Source organism: Gorilla gorilla, chromosome 16, assembly GCF_029281585.2.
Source record: "Gorilla gorilla gorilla isolate KB3781 chromosome 16, NHGRI_mGorGor1-v2.1_pri, whole genome shotgun sequence".
Lineage (NCBI taxonomy): Eukaryota > Metazoa > Chordata > Mammalia > Primates > Hominidae > Gorilla > Gorilla gorilla.
Window position 1 is genome coordinate 25,876,323 of NC_073240.2, and position 15,061 is coordinate 25,891,383.

The 15,061-nt window shown below is 38.9% G+C and overlaps 1 protein-coding gene across 4 annotated transcripts in view; it reads left to right on the plus strand.

The window, feature by feature from the left end:
• The window catches only part of NPAP1 (nuclear pore associated protein 1), a 207,983-nt gene that overhangs the window by 168,128 nt on the left and 24,794 nt on the right, over nt 1-15,061 (plus strand). For 3 of the 4 annotated variants that reach the window (XM_063698419.1, XM_063698420.1, XM_055363328.2), the window contains one exon: nt 13,382-13,516. The gene's annotated coding sequence lies outside the window, so the exon portion shown is untranslated. Of the gene's footprint in view, nt 1-1,466; nt 1,778-13,381; nt 13,517-15,061 lie in introns of all 4 variants that reach the window. The other variant, XM_055363331.2, reaches the window with a different exon arrangement.

Below are 15,061 nucleotides of genomic sequence, written 5' to 3' on the forward strand. Positions count from 1 at the left end.
CTGCTTTTTAAGAAGACTGCCCAGGGGGATTACTGCTAGGGAGCCGGTTTGCCTACTACAGAGACTGCTGGTGTCAAAGAAGCTTTGCGTCTCAGGGGAGACCAGGTGTCACAGGGCTCTTCATGGCTTCATGGGGAGAGTCTAACTCAGGAAATATTTGCTTGCCTTCTCTGGCTTTTATCCTTGTGGAAGTCAATTTACATGTTTTCTTGTAGTCCCTTATTCTGGCATAGGGACATTAATACCTTTTGTTTGTTTGTTTGTTCACTTTTTGCTTTTGATAAAAGAGGTCTAGTTAGAGAATTTCCCACTATCTGAAATGAAAATACCTTATAAGTGTTCAGAGTACTTGTTACTGCACATCCACTAGTTTAAATCTGCATAATGTTATCCATGACATGGACCAGTGTAGTATCCTGTGGAAGGAGAAGGTGATCAACTTCCTGCAAACTGTGACTTGGTTATGGAGAGTTGATATTATGTTGAGGTAGGACAGAGAAGTTATTGACACTGAAATTAAATGACTTCTGGTGGGCCTTATGAAGAGAAATAGAGAAAAAGCTTCATTAGATCAATAGGTGCATACCAGGTATCAGGGAATGTGTTAATTTGCTCAAGCAATAAAACCACATCTGATACAGCAGTTGCAATTACAAGGAACACTTGGTTTAGCTTGTGGGAATCCACTGTCACTCTCCAGGATCCATCTATCTTTTGCACAGGCCAAATTAGACAGGGATGTGTTAGAATCTCCACCCCTGCATCCTTCCAGTCCTTGATGGTGGTGGTAATCTCTACAGTCACTCCAGAGGTGTGGTTATGAATTTGATTTTCTATTTTCCCAGGTAGAGGCAGCTCTAGGGCCTTCCATTTAGATATTCCCACCATACTAGCGCACACTCCACAGGTCAGGGAACCAATGTGGGAAATGTGCCAGGTGCTAACTATGTCTATTAAAGCTTTGCATCTGCAACTAGAGAAATGACCAGAGTATGTGTTTGGGGCCACTGGACCCACTGTGATTTCATGTGACTAAAATTTAATCACCTGACCTCCATAAATCCCCACTCTGACTGGCATTCTGTAGTGATGTTTTGAGTTGAGTTGAGTCTTCTGGAATCAATGTAAGGTCAGAGCCAGTGTCTACTAGTCCTGAAAAGTTCTTACTATATTCCTTTCCCCAAAACACAGCTGTTAAAAGGTTATAGGTTCCCTTTTGGGAAGGATGGGAGAAAGAAGAACAGTATAAAGTTTTTGTGGTATACCTGGGTCCTTCATCAAGGGGACCTGGCTGCTCCTTTTTTCAAGGAGTTCTTGACTATAAACTGGCTCTAGTCTTGGATTTTAGTAGGAGCTGTGATTCTCTATTATTTTGATTTGAGTTAGACTTTTGTAAACATAAATGTTTTCAGTATTTTCAGATCAATTAAGGGTTTATTAGGCTTCTTTTCTATTTTACTTCTAAGAACACCACAGTCAAACTAGCCAACACCATAGATCTACTTGAGTCAGATGCATCTGAATGTTGCTGTACCTTTGCTGCCCATTTTGGTAACTACGTCCATCTTGACTCTGAAGATTGACAGCTGCCACGTGGCTCTGGGACCTGTGAGATCCAGTTATTCCCAATGCATTTAAATTTTCTATTGAGTGACTGTGGTTCTCAGTATAAGCTTCCACCTACAGAGAAAGTTATTCAAGGATGCTGGTCTCCCCGTAGAAATCAGTTTCTTAAAGTATTGCCGAAAGGTTTGTCTTCTGGAGCCTCCCAGTGTGGGTGAGTACATTTCAAATGACAAATGCACTCTGGAGTTCCATTCATTCTAAGCCTTTGAATCTCTTCCTCTACGTTAGGCCAAGGGAGATCAGGCATATCCAACTGGCTAAATAAGAGCCATCTTTTGATTCATGGTTCAGCCAACCAACCAAACTGTTAGGGCCCTTTCTAATTTCCCATGCTGCAAAACTACAAGCAGTATCTTTTTTAATGGGTCCATATCAATAAATCTGGGTGATCCAACTTTATGTTTCCTCCACTATTATCCTAACTCTTAATACCCTTTTCCACGTATGTTCTCCAGATTTCTGCTTGTATAAATTATAAACTCAAATAGTTTTCTTGAACTGTCATGAACCTCCCATGGGCCAAATTTTGTATATCATTTTTAAGGGCATTTTGAGATTTGAGTCTACTTATAGGCCTAGAAGCAAAAAGGAGTGGTGGGTGTGGGGCCTTAGGAGAATCTGCATTGCATTTCTGGGCAACTGCCTCAGGGGAGTCCATTACCTTTCCCTCAGGCAATGCTGGCGTAATCCCCTCAGAGGAGGTGGAACCACCTATACCAGTGTGGGTGAAGAGGCTACTGCCAAGAGGGTGTCAGTAGGGGGTCAGGTCTACTGGCAAAGAAGACATCGGAATTTCAGAGCTCAATGTCTCCAGCCTCAACATGGTCTCCCCAAATGTTCCCAACCCAATCTACAGAGTTCCATTCTTCTCTGTACAGTGCTTTAAATTTACAGTAGGTACCTTGCTAGGCTGAAAGTTCAACTTTCATAGTAATTCAGCCAACTGCATGGTGAAGGTTTGTGTTTGACTTTTAGCATTTTCAGCTCCGTGACTATAGGAGATATATTTCTCACTCAGAGCACTGTAAGACGCTCTAAGGCTTTTTATGTGAAGCTAAATTCTGAAATTTGAATCTCTCTTAGCTTATCTTTTTATTGATCACTTTACTCATCAACGCTAGAAGCAGAGTCCTTGATTTTCCACAGATGTTTAAAGGTGTGCTGTCAGAGTCACCAAGTTCCTTGTCTTTTATCGGTGTTGATTAGGAGTGTCAGAGGTAGATGTTTGCGTATGTCTTAAGCAGTTTATGACATGGACTAGCAATGTTTTCTGGACTATTAGAAATGGAGTCTTTAGCATTTTTAGGTATCATCACCTTAGAGATCTAAGTTTAGAAACCCCAAAACCAATGAAAGAAACTCATTCCTAAAATTCTGGTTCTCTACAATCATTCATGGTTTAAAAAATAAAACCTGTTTTAGCATTTTTCAGAGATACAGGACCAATAGGATACATATATAGATAGATGGGGGGGCATTAATTAGATAAATTGGGTCACTTTATGATGGAAGCCAAGACAGGTCTTCTGTAAGCTATAAACCATGGAGTACCAGTAGCATGGCTCATTCCAAGGCTGAAAGTCTCAGAATCAGGAAAGCGGACGGTGTAATTCTCAGTCTGAGGCCAAAGGCCTGAGAATGTGGAGAGATGCAGAAGTAAGTCCTGGAGTCCCAAGGAAGAGAGTCTGTAGTTAAGATGTCCAAGGGCAGGAGGCAGAGAGTGTACCAGCTCCAGGAGAGAGGGAGAGCAAAATCATTCTCATTACTTTTTCATTCTGTCAGTACCCCCAGCCCACTGGGTGGTGCCTACCCACATAGAGGGTGGATTGTTAAAGAATTCAACTCAGGTCTGCTCACCCAGTGCAGTAAGACTAGACATCTACACTGACATTTGCAGTGGGAGAAAAGGAGGTGTTTATCTGGACATTGTGAAGCAAGGCAGATGAGTCAGCTAATGCTTAAGTTCCCACTTCCCCAGTGGCTTGCAGGTAAGGTTTTTTTTTAAAGCAGGGGTAAATTTCAGGAAAGCAGAAGCTACTGGCAAAATTATAAATCAGTACTGGAGGTTACACATTGGTTTTGTCCTGAAAAGTCGTGATATTTTGAAGCAGGAGCTTACAGGCCATACATAGATTCAAGGGTTTTCTGATTTGTAATTGGTTAAAGAAAAGAAGATTTGGTTTAAAATTTGGGGGTTGGCAGAAAAAAACGTTAGCTCTTTGGCTAATGGATTTGTCTCCTTCTAGCCCCTCAGGAAGAAATTTAGCACAAAGAATGGCAGTCAGAATTCAGTTTTCAGGCCCCCCTTATCTGAGGTGTACTTGTCAGCAGATGCCTTTGGTGGGGGTCTAGGTTTATGAAAAATGACTCAGGAATGTATGTTAAGATGCGATCTTTAGAACAAAACAAACATCTTCTGACTGTAACTACCTTCGCTGTTGTTGAGGCTGCTATAACCTTCTTGCTGATCAAGTTCCTCATTTATTTCTCAGTGCTAGCTAGGTACCAGGGATTTCCCTTGAAGGGACTCACGATTTTCCTTTATTTCCCTGCTTGGGGAAGCTACAGGCCCCTAACAAAGGGTCCCTGCTCCATCACAGGATCTTACCCACTCTGTCTACCGACTCACATTTCAGACCTTTCTGGTGAAACCTCACAGATCCAGAAGTAAAGCTTTGCCAATGTTCTAGGTATCCCTTAATACAGTTAGTTGACTCCTAAAACTAAACATCACATTGGGTTTTGGAGTGTTACCCAAGCAGGTTTCTCATGAGGAGTTCACATTGCTGGGTTAAGTTGAAGCAACCATGATTTCCACAGAGTCAAAGTTTGAGTGAGAGGTGGTTACTGCCGAATATCTGTGCAGTTCCCACAGGGGACAGTGAGGTGAGATAAAGGTGGTATTCAGCTGTCTTATATGGAGTAGTCACCTTGAGCAGGTTTTATAAGGGTCTATGTTCAATGACCACCTTGAGGAACATGGAAGAGGCCACAAACTGGAAACTGTCACGGGTTTCTAAACCCTATTTCTGGTATGAGAATGTCAACACTATGTACAAAATGAATGCCCAGGTTATATAAAATTAAAACAATTCATAGCAACATTTAAAATAGGAATTCTAGTCGCCCAATAATAACTCTCTCTCTAATCCTGAGGTAGCAGGTAAATCGAGTTGTTCAACTAATTTGAAACTACAGTTAAGCATGTTTTTGCAAGAATAGACCAGAATACATATAATGAGCTGACAAAATTTTATACTGAGAAGGGGGCAGTCACAGAGAAAAAACAGTGTGTTCCATTTATTTTAAAAGGCATATTTTTTACATCTTTCAAATAGAGATCAATCATAATATTGTTAAAAGACTATTGGTTAGAAGACAGTCATAATGTGATGGACTTTGTGTGCACACAAGTGAACTTGATGTAAAAAACTTCCATTTTCACATTCTGGTGGTATCTTTAACATCATGACTTGGAGAGGGATGTTAGCAGATGAGAAACATAATCTAACAGAAACTCTTATAGTTCTCTCACTACAAATATGGCATCAGCAAAGCTCCTAATTACCAGAGATGATGCTAATGTAGAAAAAATCCACGGACAACGTGAGTTGCACAGTGATTGAGAAGAGTTTTATCCAAATATGAGAAATTTTAGAAACCTTGATTACCTATTTTGCTTTCACTTTCTGTCTCATGTGATCATAGGAGTGATATAAATACACACATTTATATAAGTTCAAAAGCGTAAAAAGTAAAATAGAGGTTCCTCTTCAAAGACTTTCCTCCCAATCTCATTAGGAATAAATAGTAACTTCTCTTAGAAGCAAAATTTATTCAAAGACCTGTGCTAACATTCTTAAATATCTGCTAGCTGTAATAAAGAAATTAATGTACTTTATGTTCTTAGCTCCCACAATTTAACCTAAATATTTGCCCTGGCATGCTTATACTGGTCCAAGCAAGCATTAGGTCATAGCTTGTTCCTCTTCCTTATTTGAAGGTGTTTTTACCTTTCTCCGGATTCCAAAAGTTACTTCCTCCTTTCTTTGTTCTCCTCTGCCTTTGCCTCTTTTAAAAAGTTCTAAGTGGCTAGCCAGTCGGGACAAATACAGAATGTGAGGTCCTGTTCCAGCCAATGGAAACCGGACACAGCAGTAGGGTGGAAGCATCAGGTTATAAATGACCCTGTCTCCTTTCTTCGGTGCACTCTCATGGCAAAAATGCTGGCGAGTGTACCCTTTCTGAAGAAAATATAAAAATGGCCTTGCTGAGAATATTAAATTTATATTCAAGTGCTATTTCTTTATGGTACCAGGGAACAGGCATTTCAAACAAAATATTATTTTCAACATATATGACATAAAATTTTTGTGATGTCATAGTTTTTCAATAGTTTTATGCTTTTATTGTGATGTAAAATAATGATGTATTTTACAATTGATACATATGATACTTCTTGCAATTACTTGAAAAAAGCTGTCACTGGTAGCAAATAGTAACTAAGTGTTTAGTGTAGACCTATGTAAACCAAAAATGACTCATACAGATGGCATTCATTTCAGAGAATTATTTTCCCAAGTTTAAGGATAAAGAAACACAAGTCACAGTAGGCTCTGTGGCCTGTGCTTTTTCCAAAGAGGGTTTTGCTGACTTCCATATTTATAGGGGTGAGACCAGGCAGGAGCAGGTGGAGGATAAAGAAAGGAGAGGAAAGACAGTGAGGCAAGTACATCCGAATGAGGCCTGGATTAGCACTCACTGCATTCAGATGTTGCATCTGTAAAGAGGAATGGAGAAAAAGTTGATTGTGCATTTGTCTTGTGTGTGGTAGATCTACATTTTACATAAGATAGGCAAACTTGTGAAATTACAGCTGACTCTTTGGGAACAAAAGGAAGGTAGTATTAGCATGACTCAGTTCCTGACTTTTCCTTTGGCATAGTGAGTTTGGGATCCCAAGATTTTATTTTCCTTGTTCTTCAAAATATTTCATAGAAAGCATTTTAGAAGAAAATGAGTGTTTGGTTATATTTTTCCCTAATCTTTCCATATTAGGATGGTTTATTCCTAGAAGGTTAGGATCCACATTTTTAAGGAGACTCATTCTATAAGGTTGTGAAGAAATAGGGGAATAAGAAATAAAGGGAAAAGATAAGAAAAAAGAGACACAGCTGGATTATGGCAAAAAAGTAGAAAGCAATCCTTGGAAACCAATAGACTATATTACAGAGCAGTCCATATATAACTAGACGGTCATGAAAATATTTTATGTAAATAAATAAGATGCTGTTATTTCTCCCAAAGTTTAAGTTTTCTAGTTTCAGTCTGCAGGGCTTTACAAAAAGCACAGTTTTCTACTAATTCCAAGTCAGAAAAAAATGGGAAAGAAAAAAAAAAACATTGAAAATTTTAGTTTGGAGACTGGTAACCAGCAAAGAATTTAGGATCCTGTCTAGCTAAATTGTAAACCAATAATAAAACTGGAAGACAATGAACAGGGCTAGAATCCAATAAAAGATGTACTATAGTTTCATTTGAAATACATTTTTTCTCTCTACAGTCTTCCATTTTTACTAAAGAAAAATCATAGTAAGACCAATTTATTTCCAAAATAACTTTTCGTTTTATTGTACTTGGCCTGATTATTTTCATAAAGTGCAGCAAGACTATTTTTTTCCATATAGGCTCTTCTAAGTTGGCATTGATGAAACTTTTTTTTAAACAAAGTGTCTACTATTTGACTTTTCAAATAGCCCCTCAAGCTCAAACAAGCATTTATTGTACCTGCAAATAACTGTATGAACTGGGTAAATTCATCTCATCTTGAGGTCGCAAGATTACTTGGAGTTCCTAGGCATGTCAGAAAGTGGCATGTGTTTCTTACCACAGATCAGAAAATCTGTAAAGAAACTGCATAAAGAAGGCACAGGGCCAGTCTCTCCAAGGGAATTTTACTGGTTCTATTATTCAACCTAAATTTCTCAAAGCAATCTGCTCATAGATGAAAATATGCTATTCCAGCCAAAGGCTTGACAAGGTAACCAGTGTCTCCAATTGTGTCCCATTACAAAAAAAATTGTTATTGATTATATGCAAATAACTTATATTACCATAAATTAAGAATATTCAGAAATAGTTTTCAAATTCTGGGGAAATCAGGTAAAGAGAAAGAAGTATAGTTGAAATTTTTCTCTAAAGAGTATACCATATTCAATTGTTAAAAACTATAAATAGCTAAGAATAAACCTTTCTTTACTCTGAAAAACAAAAATAGTCATCAATGTTTCAAATAAAAAAGTCCTGAAAAATTGTTTCATTCTTCTGTTACGTCAGTCCCACATAATTAACTTGTTCTACTTTATATTGGCTTAGCAATCCTCATGAACACGTCAGCCTGTTTAGAGTCCTGGGAGTTTTGTTGTTGTTATTGTTATTGTTTTCGTTTGTACAATGGCACAATCTCCAAAGTTATCAGAAACCTAAATTAAAGAAAACCTATCAGAGTCATTTTCACCAACTCTTCTAAAGAAGCAAGTTTTGGCCGACTGGTTTTTTACAAACTACTTTTTGAGAATAATCAAAGTAAAACAACAATTGTGAATGAAAAACTCTTAGGACAGTCATAGTTACAGATATAGCTGATAAGAAATTTGGTTATTTCTGTGTCATACAACAGTTTAACATAATAATCATAATTATTACTGATAACATATAGTAAGGCATGTCAGAATTATTGGCATCTCATGATTTTGGAGCACATGTTAATATTTAGGTAAATAGAACTCTAAAAGTTAAATATTTCGCTATGCTTCTGTATGATTTTAACATGTTAAGTATGGCTAATTTGTCACTGTTGGACTTCAGGTGACCTAATATTCAAAAAGTTAATTAGGTCACTAAGGCTAAATTAGAATTTGATTTGGAAAGTTTGTCAAATATCAAAGGTTTGAAACAGTGTTACAAAATAGAATCACCAATCACGATGAAATGAATTACTCATTAAGCCAAAAATGATATTTTAAATATTTCTAAAAAGCAAAAACCTTTATTCTTTGATATAGAGAAAGGAGATTCAGTTTCTTAAACAATAAGGTCTAATATCAGGCTTAGTGCACTGGCTTGTGCCTGTAATTCCATTGCTTTGGGAGGCCAACACGGGAAGATCATTTGAGCCCAGGAGTTCAAGACGAGCCTGGGCAATATAGTGAGACTTCGTCTCTACAGAAAATAAATTTGTAAATTATCTGGTTGTATTGGTGTGTGTAGTCCTAGCTACTACAGAGTCTGAGGAAAGAGGATCACATGAACCCATGACATGGAGGTTGCAGTGAGCCAAGATCAAACCACTGCACTCCAGTCTGGGTGACAGAGTGAGACCTGTCTCAAAAAAACAAACAAAAATACCCTGAAAAAATGAAAAACCAGTAAAACCTAATAAATATAGTATGAAACCAAGTGAACCTTACTCCCCTCCTCTTTTTTTGCAGTTTGCCCAAAAGGCAAACAAAAATCTTTTACTCTCTCTTAATATTAAACAAAATCCTGGTTCAAAAAAGAAAACCAACTTTACCTTTGCATGGCATGGTATTAATACTAAAGCAATTTTAATAAAATTTTATAAATGAATTCATCAAATATCAATCAGTTTAATCATAAGGTACGATTTAAGAAATGCTTGTTAACCTTTTACTATTTTCTACTGAGAAGCAGATAAGTTCTCTGAAAAAATCATGTCCAGATTCTGGGCTTGCATAAATGTGCTTTTTAATGTTCAATTTATAGAAAGACTGAATAATACCCTTTAAATTTCAGCTCACTTGGTCACACACAATATTTCTTTTGTAAAATCAATCTGCTACGCATCTACAATTCCATCAAACTTTCAGTTTTGTCCTATGATTTTATCTTAGAACAACCAAAAAATTTCTTTCCAACCTTCCTTTACCTTTTTTTTTTTTGAGACAAGGTCTCACTCTATCACCTGGGCTGGAATGCAGTGACACACTCATAGCTTACTATAGCTTCAAATTCCTAGCCTCAAGCAGTCCTCCCACCTTAGCCTCTTGAGCAGCTGAGACAACAGGCACACACTACTGTGCCTGGCTCTTTTTTTGTTTTGTTTTGTTTTTTGTTTTGTTTTGTAGATATGGTGTCTCACTTTGTTGCCCAGGCTGGTCACAAACTGCTGGCTTCATGTAGTCCTCCCATTTTGGCCTCCAAAAGTGCTGGGATTACAGGAATGAACCACCACACCAAGCCCCAACTTTCTGTAGCCATTTAGCTTTATCCGTCAGTTTGTCTTCAATTTAAAGACAACTTGAAAACCTCTACAGTAGACAAAATTAGTTTCCCTTTGTAAGGAAAACACATTTCTCATACCTTTCTATAGCATTTTTTTTCTAATAACGCATCTCACTTTTATTATACACTTTGGATGCATCTAGTAGATTCAATTATATATGTTAATTATAATGTTACCTCTCAGTAACTCTTACTTGTATTGAAAAACTCTAGAAAGTAAGAATTTTTGCTTATGTATCAGGTGCAGAGCCAGGGACAAAAGACAGAGCTGCCAATAACGTCTGACCCTTCCCAGTGTAGTCAGAGGGCACAGTTGGGCTAGGGAGAACACTATATGTCCCCTGAACTTACTATGGCTATAAGAAAGACAAGTCAAACAATTATTGAAAATATCACAGAGCAGTTTATGACCCTAAAACATCCAGCAAAAAGAGTATCTGACTTGCCTGACCAGTTCAGACCAAATATCTAAATTAAATTCTGAAGACATTTCTATTTTATTTTACCAATTTTTTTGTTTTAGGTTTGGGGTACATTTGCAGGTTTGTAATACAGGAAAATTGTGGTCACAGAGTTTTGGTGTACAATTTTGGAACACACACTAACACATGTATGTGCATTGAACCCAAAGAAAGTTAAATATTTGACCATGGACTTTAATCAAGGGTATGTCTTATGAATTTCAAGCAATGCTAAGAGATTTTAATATACAGAGCCAGAATTCTCAAGGATAGTCATGACACTATTGTAAGTCGTTTGTAAAATTTTATTTTCTAATGAATTATTAAGAATATGAGATCTCTAAAATCTTTTTTATGTATCTCCAGTCAAAACTTTGTAGAGGAGACAAACAGTGATTTTTGCCAAAACAGGAAGTTAAAGTGATTGCACAATTTATGTAAGTTGAGATATTTGAACCTAGGAATTTATAACTGGCTAACAAGGAACCTAGAGTTAAAGCTACCAAATCCAATTTAAAAACCCCCAGCCAGCTCCTTACTTGGAGATGCTGGCCCAAGTGCAAGACTGCTCTCTGCCTCCTCAGAAGCAGCAAACTCCCAGAGAGGGAGTTCTACAAGAGAACGTACCTCAGACCTCAAACAAAAAGTTTGGGAGATCAGAGATCTCTGTAGGGGGAGGCTCCCAGACCTCAGCAAATCATCCAATCAGTCAGAGCAATACAAAGCTTCCAGTTGGCTGTACCAGGGACCTGCTAGGAGAGTTGCTGCAGGCCAAAGGGCCAAACTCTGCACAGAACTCATTGTCGTTTCCAAAATGTAAACTGAAAAGTGACTGAGGCAGGTCTCAGTAAATTTAGAGCTAGATGTTGCCAACGTTGAGAATGTGCATGGGAAAAAGCAACACAAATTACTGCAGGATCTCTGATCTGCACTTTTTCCAAAGAGAGTTTTGATGACTTCAGCATTTAAAGGGGAAAAAGTGAGCAGTAGGGGAAGGGGGGAAAAAGAAAAGAGGGCTAGGCACTGAGGCAAGTGTTTGCATTCTGGTGAGGCTTTGATTAGCACTCACTGAAACCACATTTTATATGTGAAAATAGAGGAGTGGGGGATAAAGTTGATTATGCATTCATCTCATGTTTGCTGGATCTACACTTTGCATAAGATAAAGTAACCATGTATAATTACAGCTATCTATTTGGGAAAAACATGAAGTCAGTTTTAGTGTGACACAGTTCCTAAGCCTAACTTTCCCATTGGGCATAGTGATTTAGTGTCCTGAGATTTTATTTTCCTTTCAAAGCTGCTATTAGTCTACACATTTTGTGTATGAGTGCATTAAGCTGTCACAGCATCTCAAGAGGTACACACTACTGTGTGACCTTCTGAAAGTTCTAACTCTGAATCTGAGCTAAAGCCCTACAGGAAAAGACTTAGAACAACTTTGAGTTTGACCCAGTGTTCCTACTCATATCAACTATGTTAGAATAGCATTTCTGTCTTAGAGTAAACACTTTGTAGGTGCTTTTTAAGAATTCCTCACCTACCCTATTGTAATGAAATTATTTTCCTATATTAAATTCTAAATACTCCATTGAATTCTTTTTTCTATGGAGGTCTATAATCCACCTGAAGTTGATTTTGTGCATGAGTTTAAGAGTAAATTTTATTTCTCTCGATGGACTTTCAGTATACTGAAATGTTTATTGAAAATTCATCTTTTTCCAGCCTGGCGTGGTGGCTCACGCCTGTAATCCCAGCACTTTGGGAGGCCGAGGTGGCGGATCACGAGGTCAGGAGATTGAGACCATCCTGGCTAACATGGTGAAACCTCATCTCTACTAAAAATACAAAAAATTAGCCAGGCATGGTGGCAGGCACCTGTAGTCCCAGCTACTTGGGAGGCTGAGGCAGGAGAATGGCGTGAACCTGGGAGGCAGAGCTTGCAGTGAGCCAAGATGGCCCCACTGCACTCCAGTCTGGGTGACAGAGTGAGACTCCGTCTCAAAAAAAAAAAAAAAAAAGAAAATTCACCTTTTTCCATTACTTTTTCTTTTGGATTATTTGTTTATGTAGGCATCTATCAGATTTTCAACTCTTTTTATTTTTATTGATTCTTCTTTATTATTATTAATTTTTTGAGACAGAGTCTCGCTCTGTTACCCAGGCTGGAGTGCAATGTTGCGATCTCGGCTCACTGCAACCTCTGCCTCATGGGTTCAAGCAATTCTCCTCCCTCAGCCTCCTGAGTGGCTGGGACTACAGGCACACGTCCCCACACCTGGCTATTTTATTTTATTTTATTTTTAGTAGGGATGGGGTTTCACCATGTTGGTCAGGCTGGTCTCAAACTCCTGACCATCCGCCTTGGCCTCCCAATGTGCTGGGATTACAGGTGTGAGCCACCGTGCCCGGCCTATTGATTCTTCTGTCTGTGTTCAAATATTACATGTTCTTATTTTTTGGAGAGTTCATTTTACACTAGACATTTCTCTGCAGAGACTGTTCTCTTCATCACTGTGCTACTGAAGACAGGGAAGGATAAAACCTTGCATGTCTTGCACTTACATGAATATTCCCAGCTGTACTTCAAAAAAACAGCAGGTCATAGAACCTGTGGAGACAAAATGACCCATCTTGGATGCTAGTCCACCATGTTACTTCTGATTTGCCCCGGTTCCATGAATGCCTTCTGATCTCTCATTTATTTACTGTCCTTAGTGTAAAATCATGTCAACCTGGGTGTTACCACAAAAATTACAGGCTATGAGGTATGTAGCCTCCTTGTCCATTCTGGAGGGTTGCTTTTAATTGCCTTGCTAAAGCATGTATAGCCTTTCCCTGTGGAGTATTAACCCTGGGTCTGGAGAGTAACAGTGTGAACAACTACCTACCTGCAGCCATCCAAGTTTATGCCTCTGTGTGTAAGTTCCATCAATAAATTAACCAGTACTGACTAAATGGATTTTCTGCCTTCTTCTTTAATTTTTCAGATCCTTTGGCATTTGAGAGTTGCTTTGTGTATACGGCCCTTTAACGGAGCAAATGGCCAGCCAGGAAACCAAAGTATGGACAAGGGGAAAGAAGCATCTGTGGAGGAAGTTTTACAAGCGGCCCTCCTCATCCATGTGGGTGGCGTTGCCCATATGCTACATGTCTGTGGGCCACTATGTGTGTTTAAAGCTTTTTAGTAAAACGTTACTAAAAAGTATGACTCACTGTGGTGAAAAAGGTGGCAAAACAGTGACAACAGTGAGTTTGCTGCTGTTATTTTCTATGTGAGTGGTCACGAAAGCACAGGTAGCAGCTGAGGCAAGGGTAAGGAAGCTAGGAAAAGAATCGCAGTGAGAAAGGGATGAGAACTTCCATGTCTGTGTTAATGTCTGGTTTTATGATAACCTTGAAACTCAAGAGGCACAGTGGGAAATTGTACCTTGCCACTTTGTGTGGCTGAGAGAGAGAAAACTGTGCCAGCTGAATGTGTGGACTGTCCTTGCCAGTGCAGGCTGGGATGCAAATACCTGTAATTCTTGGGAACCAACCAGTGAGCCAGCTGATGACATAGAGTTTAACTCAGAGGAGGAAGATCATTATCCTTCCCATTTGAGAGTGAAACTGTTCATGCAGTGGAAAGCAAAATTCCAACACACAGAGGCCTGGGTAGGATTACTGGATATAACAAAAACTTTTAAACAGCCGCCAAGAGAAAGCCTTATGTACATGAGTGGTGCAGCTATGGGACACCAGTGGGGATGATATCTCCCTAAAAGGGAATGAACCTGAAAAATTGAGACAGAAGTACCCCGGAAGTGAAATAACCCCCTTATGGGATAAGTTATAGGAAAAGCCATTTCAGATTTCCTAGAAACTCAAAAGGGAAGAGATTAGGTATGACTGGTTGCTAAAGGAAAATGGAAAAAGGGAGAAACAAAGTCTGCTGGACTGAAAAAAGGAGTTTAAAAAAGGCACAATTAAGGTTACTAGGAAACAAATGTGGTATGATCTGATTTCAGCTGGGATTGACAAAGAGAATATAGATGAGCAACCCAATGGCATATTAGTGGGGTATGGAAAGACCTGACTCCTGATCAGTAGTTTAGACACCTTCTTATTACCTCCCCCACCCTCCACGAGAAGAGGGAGAAAGACAGGAAGAAACCTTTGGTAAAAATTCAGGGGTGGACTTCTTTCCAGCCTGGAGATCATAGGTAGGGTCAAGGCTGCTTCTGTGTAAGAGCAATAGGGGGTGACCAGAGGCCGTATTTGGAGCTCACTATTGATTGGAGTCTTAAACAGCACTAAGAGAACCTTAGCTTTAGTGGGCACAGGTGCAGAATGTGTCTTAGTTGATGGAAATCCAGAGAGACACCCTGGTAAGTGGGAAGCTATAGATGGTTGTTAGGGGTTAAAAATCTGAGAGAAGCAAACTCCTCTCCTCCTTAGTTTTGTCTGGAGTTCCCACTTTGCTTACTCTCCTGTCTTTATCTCACCTATTTCAGAAAACATCTTGAGTATGGATGTCTTCTTAGGATGCACTTTACAAACATCTGTGGGGGAATCTCACCTATGACAAAGGCTGTATTAAGATGGGAGGCAAAATTGGAAGGTGTACACCTCCCTCCCCCACAATGTATTGTTAATGTGAGACAATACCATCTTCCTGGTAGAATATA